General features: G+C 44.2%; 1 long non-coding RNA gene across 1 annotated transcript; it reads right to left on the reverse strand.

The window, feature by feature from the left end:
• Positions 1–316: 316 nt before the first annotated feature.
• Positions 317–2,767, reverse strand: LOC125515190. Its single transcript, XR_007286854.1, has 3 exons — positions 2,465–2,767; positions 2,154–2,390; positions 317–1,411 (listed from the first exon to the last, which is right to left on the reverse strand). It is a non-coding gene; the product is annotated as an uncharacterized LOC125515190 (long non-coding RNA).
• Positions 2,768–9,676: the final 6,909 nt, after the last annotated feature.

Here is a 9,676-nt window from a genome sequence, read left to right on the forward strand (position 1 = left end):
ACCACTGGATTATTCAAATGCAGATTCTTTTGTAACTTAAGAGGTTATACATAGTTGCATGCACTTACTTTAGCTAAGAGGAGCACAACATTGGAGAGAAAGGAAATGATCAAAGTTAATCTATTTCAGGTACATATTTTGTATTGATTGAAACATATGAGCAAGGTTGTCGCTGTGATGTTCTATGTCACAGTTTTCCCATGTAATGTGATTACATGTTCCACTTTTAATCCAAACATGCTAATATTGTTCTTTCATTCAGAAGCCGTCACTAACACTTAATAACAATGAAAATTTATGTTCTAAAAAATCTGACTAAACTTTACTATCCTGTTTATTAGTGCATTTTATAAACCTTTGTAAGCGTCATGATTTCTTCTGTTAATACAATTTGGTTGTCCCAATTCATATTTATATTGTGTTCTGGGCTTACAGAAGAGGAAAAATCATAAGTTCTCGTATATACTGGGCCGGCACGGGATATTGGACGAGGCGAGGTTGTTCCACTTGCTCAATTGCTAAAGACTTGACCTTATCCATCCCTTTCTTCTCCGCTCTGTGCACTAGCATTCTCTCACCCACCCTCTCTTTTCCATTCCATCGCCAGTGTTCCTCTGCATCGGAAAGATGAGTTCGATTGCAAGATCTGCTTCCTCACCCGCAAGATCAGCTCCCTCCCCTCTACGCATCGTGCCGGCAGGTCAATTCTTCAGGTGAATCATCACCAGATCAAGCTGGCTCACCCACTTCCAGGCATACCTTGACCAATAGCATGGTATTATTTCAGTTTTCGGTCAATGTTTTTCCTAGAGACATGGTCAAAATAGAAAAGTTTTACTTCTGAGACAAACACAGAAGTGTAGTTATTCCTCGTGATTGAAATCGATATTTGTTTCATTGTTAACAAGAATAGATCGGTCGTCTCATGCGGATGACTAACCTGTTGATCTATTTATGGAAATTGCAAAAGTATCCGATTCATCCTAGCTAATTCAAGTTAACTTGACTACAACAGTACATATCTTTATTTACAAGCTCTGCTCCACATGTACAACAATAATAGTGGATAGGCAGTGTAATTCAGAGAGAATCAGACATCAGTCTGATGGTACTTAATATTTGCTTCTATAACCTGATCTGATAAATGCTATCATATCAAGTGTGAGAGAATGAAGTTCCTTCTCTGGTTAAACTACCGGTTCCTGTTGCGTGTCCTAAACATGGATATTGCAAAGAAAGGTACGACATGGTAACCAACACGAGCAACAAGATAGTATAATCCTTCAACATAAGTAAAACATAAGATAGGGAATTCATGATGCTTGCCTTCCTGGTCAATGTCCTAATGAAGCTGCGGATCGAACTCGTAATTCCCCTCATTGCCTGACTCTATTGAAATGATGAAGAAACCCTGGGAAAAAACCAAACGGAGGAAAATCAATATTCATGAATTTCCAGAATGTGTACAGTGCATGAATTGTATTTGTTGTCATCCAGAAAGTTGAATATGAAGCTACTGAAATTGGGAATAACATTTTCTTAGAGTCCTACAATGCAAGTTATGAATTTTTAAAGATTTAAAGACATTTTGTTAAAGTGCATCTTCCTTTATTTCTAAGCAACAATACTGACTAAGCTTATATATGTCTGTTCCTTAGAAAGGGGATATGGAGTAGTACGAGAAAGGGGATCCGGGAGCAACCAACATATACAAGCTTAGTACTACTCCAAACCAAACTAGAATGATTTTGTTATGGATTTTAAAAGTTCAACGGGCTGAGCGTTTTTATGTGATTTTCCTGATAAATCAAATGTTAGAATGAAAACTTTTATACATAGGGAAGTCTAGCCTTTGTCTGACAGTGTGACGAGCAAGTAAATTAAATAGTGTTGAATATGACCATTTTTTTTTCATGCAAATCAATCTCTCTTTCTATAATCTACAGGCAGGTCATGGCTAACATCATCAAGCATCAACAGCAAGCAACAAGCAGCCAGCAGCAAAGAAGGGACAGGTTGATAAAAAAGCAAAGAAGGGACAGGAGCAAAGCAGCCAGCAGCAAAGAAGGGACAGGAGCAAAGCAGCCAGTGGCAGCAAACAACAAACAACATCAGCAGCACGCAGCCAGCAACATGCAGAGGTGATTTCTCACCATGCTGTAAGTGGCAAGGTCGGACGGAGCAGAGCAACAAGCTCCGGACAGCGACAATGGCGGTCAATGTCAGGGAAGAAGTAGGAGGGACCCGCGGCTTCGAGTCTATTGTCAAGAGGAGATGCGGACAACACGGAGCCCGTCACAATCTCTGGAGTTGTTCGGTGAGGAGGATGACCGCGGCGTCACAGTGGCGGCCGGCAGAATCGACGAAGGTGGCCTCGATCCAAGAGGTTGCTGCACGTTGGTGCCCGGAATCACCATTAAAGGAACAATGGAGCTAAGGGAACTACCTAGGAGCAAGAACGCACCGGAAAAACAAGGTGGTTCACGGCCGCGTCCAGCGAGCCTGCATGTCGAAGCCGGAGGCATGGACGTTGATCCGGACTGAGGGCCAGCGTATCCCGCCGATTCCTGAGGCTGGTGTTGCAACGGCGACCGGCTTCCCCAGCGAGCTAGACGAGAAAGGGGATCCAGGAGAACAGGAAATGAAGTGAGGGAAGTAGTGGGCTGGAGTAAGAGATAAGGGGAAGGGGCATGGGTTCACGGACGCGTGTGGCGTGTCCCTGCGAGATGGTGATAAGGCGATTTTGTCCTAACCTGGAAGACCCATTGCTAAGTGGCAAACGGACGGGTTGGAAAAAAATAAAAAAAATGAAATTGGCTGGAATATCTCTTCCTCCTCTACTCCTTCATAAGCTTCTCAAGATTACCATGCTCTAAATTTTTAAAATATCTACTTATATAATATAATTATGAAATTTCAGTATATATGCAGTATGCATAGATCTTATTATTCCACATGTTTTTTATGATGAAAACACATCCAGAGAAAGGTTCTAATGTAATGAAGTGCATTTATTTATGATAGCTCTTCCATCCTAATAAGCACCGGCGTAGTGTAGTGTTGGGGGGGCTGTGGCCCCCCAGCCTTGCACATTTCTCTGAAGAAAAAATAAATAGAGGGCTAAGATGAAAGCAAAATTAGTATTTCGCCCCTCTGAAGAAAAAATAAATAGAGGGCTAAGATGGAAGCAAAATTAGTATTTCGCCCCCTCAGAAAAAATAAATAGAGGACTAACATCTATCGGGTTGTTGATTCATGCAATATATGTTATGAACATTTTTTTAAAAATGGTCTTGGTGAAAAGTTTTGTTGTATAAATAGATTTATGCCATTTTTTAGCTTTTCCTGATTTTATTGTGTTAGCTTTTATTAAATTTTGTTTTAGTTGACTAAACCTTCTATTCAATCATTTTGTATGCTTGGGTTAGAATCTAACAAAGCTGCTTCTGGATGCTCTGATGCACATGCAAACACACGCCGCTTTCGCCCGAAGTTGGTCCTGAATCAATCTCATATGTATTGTTTGAATACTTGGCTACCTCTGGCTTTTGCGCCATAGGCGCACGGGTCATCTAGAGTCATGAAGAAAAGGGCGAGAGCCCAGTAAGTAGATATTCTAAAAGTCCTAAATCAAGCAAGATAGACACATGATGGTGAAGTGAAGGAACTTTACCGCATAATACATACAAACTTCATAGCAAGATCAACACCCAAAGCCAACAATCTAAAACATATTTTATCACAGATAAGATATGTTGCTGATCGTCTTAATGATATAAGTTTAAAATCAGAAGCCATTGTACAGAAAACAAACAAGTATTATTGGAGCTTGCACGATGATATTGAAGAAATTTTTGCTCTGAGCAATGCAGGCCATGAAGAACAACGGCTATGAAGACTTGCCATAAGTTTATAATTAGAAGCCGTTGTACAAAAAACAAACAAGTATTATTGGAGCCTGGACGATGATATTGAAGAAATTTTTGCTCTGAGCAAAGCAGGCCATGAAGAACAGCAGCTATGAAGACTTGCCTCAAAGAAATCGTTCTAAACATCCAGCGATACATTTGTCTAACGTAGCTCTGCCTATCTACATGTCTTGCTCATAACATTGTAAATGATCGTTAGTAAGTTTCTTAGAAAACATGTATCATCAACAATCATCTATCTATCATCAATCCGTACTTAGTTTCATATGTTTCCCTCTGTGTCTACATATTTTGATGCACACTCTTTCTATAGTTGGCTTGCTCTCGGCCTTTGCGCCATGGGTGCAACGGGTCATCTAGTAGAAGCTAAACATGGCAAGAACAACATCATAGTATGCACGGATCAACTACAACAAGCTCAGCAAAAATGCTTAACATGTAAACATTCTGCCAGGAACATTTTATAGCAAAAGTAGAGCTCGATTGACTCAAGCTAGGGTGCTCCATAAATACAAACAAAGACATGGATGGATAAAGCACCACAATATCTACAAAACATCCTTACTGATCGTGCTCAAAAGAGGCATGGATCACTCTCTAGCAACATGAATACATGGCATAAAAATATAGACAGGGCAATGACTTAGAAGATTTCTAAGTCCCTGAAATCAGCAACATTAAGTAAGCTACTTTGCATGCTTGTGCTAGTCACCACAAAGATCACAAAAATACATGGCATACACCCCTGTAAAGATGGCATGGCATACTTCAAAACTCATGTAGAGCTCAAGTTCATAGGAGACACACATCAATCATGGCAAAAATGACAAATGTCCAATTACTGATATGAATCTTAAACTAACAGAAACTAGCACTCTTCCAACAGCATTTAGGGAATCAAGATGAGCTCAAATGAACATGATGCAATGAGATGAAATGATGTACTCGTCGAGGCAAACATTTCGATATGCTACACGCGCAAAACGGAGCTATGGATTCGGAGATATGATCTGATGAAGAATGCAAAAAATACTGAAATGGGGCGAAATTAGGTCAACCTCCGAATTCCAGATCTGGATCCGGGCACGATTTTCGAGGTTCGTCGGAGTTCCTGTTCGCCGGAGGAGGGGGGTTCACCGGAGATGGAGTCGGACTTGGCCGGATCGGGGAGGGGCGTCAGACCCGGTAGAAGGCGGCGATGGCGGCAGCGACCTCGGGCGGAGTGGGGTGCGGCCTCGTCGGCGGAGTGGGGCGCGGCCTCGTCGGCGGTCGCCGGCGTCGGGGAAGACCGGGCGGCGCGGATCCGATCTTCCCGCGGGTTCGGGCGACGGCGTTAGATGGGCCGCGGGGGCCGGTCGCGGGCTCTCCGGGCCCGGCGGCGCGGTGAAGTGGGCACCGAGTGGCGGTGAACTAGACGATGACACGTGGCGGTGGATGGTGGAAACGGACGTGTCCGGCCGGCAGGATTTCGTCTGCCGGCACGAGGAGGTGGAGGGCTAGGGTTTCGTCTGGATTTTTGGGGGAGAGGGGCCTTTTATAGGTAGGAGGAGCTAGGAGGCTCCAAATTGAGCACGGTTTGCGGCCATGCGATCATGATCGAACGGCCTAGATGATGGAGGAGGTTTAGGTGGGTTTTGGGCCACTTTGGAGGGGTGTTGGGCTGCAACACACACGAGGCCTTTTCGGTCCCTCGGTTAACCGTTGGAGCATCAAACGAAGTCCAAATGGCACGAAACTTGACAGGCGGTCTACAGGTAGTAAACCAAGGTCGCATGACAAGTCTCGGTCCAATACGAAAACATTTAACACCCGCACACGAAAAGAGGTAGAAAGGGACACCGGAGGACATAGGAGCGCCGGAATGCAAAACGGACAACGGGGAAAATACTCGGATGCATGAGATGAACACATATGCAAATGCAATGCACATGATGACATGATATGAGATGCATGACAAAGACAAAACAACACGAAGACAAAAACCCGACAACGAGGAAATAAAATAACTTAGTGCCGGAAAAGGCAAGAGTTGGAATACAAATATGGCATGTTACATACAGGGTGTTACAACACTCCACCACTACGAAAGGATCTCGTCCCGAGATCTAGGACTGGAAAAACTCCAGTTTCTCAGAACGGAGGTGATCCTCGCGTTCCCAGGTGGCTTCACAGTCAGAATGATGTGACCACTTGACTTTTAGGAATTTGATAGACTTGTTGCGAGTCTTGCGCTCAGTTTCTTCGAGAATAGCAACTGGGTGCTCATGATAAGACAGATCTTCTTGGAGGTCAATCTCTTCAAAGTTGATGGTGCATTCAAGAGTCTTGAAACACTTGCGGAGTTGAGACACGTGAAACACGGCATGCACGTTTGCAAAGTTGGACGAAACCTCAAGTTGATAGGCAAGATCGCCTCTTTTGCCGATTATCTTGAAAGGACCCACATATCTCAGGGCAAGCTTCCCTTTGATACCGAAGCGACGAGTACCTTTCATTGGAGAAATGCGGAGGTAGACATGGTCTCCGATCTCGAAAGCCAAGTCACGATGCTTGGTATCATAGTAACTCTTCTGGCGCGTTTGCGCGGCTTTGAGATTATCACGAATGACTTTGCACATTTCTTCAGCCTCTGTGATCAAGTCATTGCCAAGAAGTTGACATTCACTAGTCTCTGACCAGTTAAGAGGAGTACGGCACTTCCTGCCATAGAGAATCTCGAATGGGGCCTTGCCCGAACTCGCTTGGAATCTGTTGTTGTAGGAGAAATCGGCATATGGAAGACAATCTTCCCACTTCATACCGAAAGAGATGACACATGCCCTGAGCATATCTTCAAGAATTTGATTAACTCGTTCGACTTGGCCACTAGTTTGAGGATGAAAAGCTGTGCTGAAGCGAATGTTGGTGCCCATGGCCTTCTGAAAAGAATCCCAGAACTTAGAGGTGAAGATGCTCCCACGATCTGAAGATATCAACTACGGAATGTCGTGCAGAGAGACAATCCTGGAGGTATATAGCTCTGCCAACTGAGCTGCTGTGATAGATTCTTTGATAGGAAGAAAATGAGCCACTTTAGTGAGCTTGTAGATGGCTACGAAGATAGCATCATTGCCACGCTTGGACTTTGGAAATCCAGTCACGAAGTCCATCTCAATGTGGTCAAACTTCCATTCTGGAATGGCAAGAGGTTGGAGGAGACCAGCTGGTCATTGGTGTTCTGCTTTCACTCTTCTGCAGACATCACATTCATTCATGAACTGAGCAATCTCGCGCTTCATTCGAGTCCACCAATACGACTGCTTGAGGTCATGGTACATCTTTGTACTTCCAGGGTGAATAGAGAGGAGCGAATTGTGAGCCTCGTTCATAATGACTTTACGAAGGTCACCTTTAGGCACAACAATGTGATCCTCGAAGAATAGAGTATACTTGTCATCAAGACGATAGCACTTGTACTTGGGTTGACTCTTTGCAATCCCAATCTTCACCTTCTTCACCATAGCATCAAGAAGTTGAGCTTCGCGAATCTGATCTTCCAAAGTAGGAGAGACTTGGAGGTTGGCCAGAAATCCTTGAGAAACAACTTGAAGATTGAGTTTGCGGAAAGCTTCACAAAGCTCGGGTTGGTAAGGCTTGATAATCAGACTGTTGCAGTAAGCCTTCCTGCTTAATGCGTCAGCAATTACATTGGCCTTGCCTAGAGTATATTCAATACTCGGATTATACTCTTGAATCATTTCGACCCAACGAGTCTGCCTGAGGTTGAGGTTTGGCTGAGTGAAGATGTACTTGAGACTCTTATGATCAGTGAAGATGTCCACTTTTCTTCCCAACAAGAGATGTCTCCAAGTTAAAAGAGCATGGACAACTGCCGCCAACTCGAGGTCATGAGTGGGGTAGTTCTTTTCGTTGGGCTTCAACTGGCGAGAGGTATAGGCCACAACTTTCTTCTCTTGCATCAACACTGCACCAAGACCTTGAAGGGAAGCATCACAGAAGACCTCAAACGGTTTGGATTCATCAGGAGGAGTCAGAACTGGAGCAGTGACTAACTTCTCTTTCAGGGTGTTGAAAGCGATGTCACATTCATGCGACCAGACATACTTCACATGCTTATGGAGAAGGTTGGAAAGAGGCTTCGCGATCTTAGAGAAGTTCTCAATGAACCTTCGACAATAGCTTGCAAGCCCAAGGAAGCTGCGGAGTTGCTTCACATTCTGAGGTGGTTCCCAATTCACAATTGCAGACACCTTCTCAGGATTAACAGCTATGCCCTTGGCGGAGATGATATGCCCAAGGTAGAGAACCTCACCGAGCCAAAACTCGCACTTTGAAAACTTCACATAGAACTGATGTTCTCTGAGTTTATCCAGCACCAAATGCAAGTGCTTGGCATGATCCTCCTTGTTCTTGGAAAAGACCAAAATGTCATCGAGGTAGACCAAGACGAAGTCATTTGTGTAGGCATTGAAGATGAAGTTCATTATGCGAGAGAATGTTGGAGGAGCATTGACGAGGTCGAAAGACATGACAGTGTATTCATATGAACCATAGCTTGTTCTGAACGATGTCTTGGGGATATCTTCTTCACGAATGTGAATCTAATGATAGCCCATACGGAGATCAAGCTTGGAGAATACTTGAGCACCTTTGAGTAGTTCAAACAGCTTGTTGATGTTGGGAAGTGGGTACTTGTTCTTTATGGTCTTCTTGTTCAATGGACGGTAGTCGACACAGAGTCGGTCCGTTCCATCCTTCATCTTGACAAAAACAACACCACAACCCCATGGAGAAGAACTTAGTCGGATGAGACACATACACTCTTGAATATCGAGTTGCTTCTTCAGCTCCTTCAACTCTTCAGGTCCAAGCTTGTAAAGACGTTTGCAAACAGGTTCTGTGCCAGGCTCAAGATCGATGAAGAATTCAACTGGCCGTTGCGGAGGCATTCCTGGAAGCTCTTCTGGAAAGACGTCTTGATACTCACAAACGACTGGAATCTAAGAGATGGCATCCAGCTCACCCTTCTCATTGAGAGAAAACAGTCGAATGGTATCATCACGAGCGGCAAAGACGATTACATCCTCAGACGAATGTGTCAATTGAATCTGCCTGGCAACACAATCAAGCTGAGCCTTGTGCTTAGAAAGCCAGTCCATTCCAAGAATAAGATCAATACCCGAGTCACCAAGAACAGTAGGAGAAGACAAAAACTTGTAGTCACACATCGTGATAGTAACATCCGGAACCATGGAGTTAGCATTCATGCGTTTACCCGGAGAGACAACTGCAAACGGTCTAGGCAAAACTTGGAGAGCCAACTCATGTTTAGATACAAATGGTCTCGATATGAAACAATGCGATGCACCAGTGTCAAAAAGAACTTTTGCAGGAATATCGTTAACAGGAAGGTTACCCATAATCACATCCGACGAGTCCTCTGCCTGAGCTGTGTTCATCAAGTTGACCTTGGTGTGCTTGGGATTATGCTTGACCACTTCAGTGCTAGCAGATCTCACAGGAGGAGGAGGAAGACGCCTCTGATTGAAGCATTTGTTGGCATAGTGACCCTTCTGCTGACACTTGTTGCACGTGACCTCTGAAAGCGGACGGTGATATGGAGCACTTGATCTTGGAGCTTGAGATGAAGTCTTGTTCTCAAAGCCTGGGTTGGGTGGGTGGGAAGATCCATTGCCACCTTTGCTCTTCTGCTGATAAGGCTGATGGAACAGAGGAGGAGGCAGCCA

This window comes from Triticum urartu, chromosome 1, assembly GCF_003073215.2.
Source record: "Triticum urartu cultivar G1812 chromosome 1, Tu2.1, whole genome shotgun sequence".
NCBI lineage: Eukaryota > Viridiplantae > Streptophyta > Magnoliopsida > Poales > Poaceae > Triticum > Triticum urartu.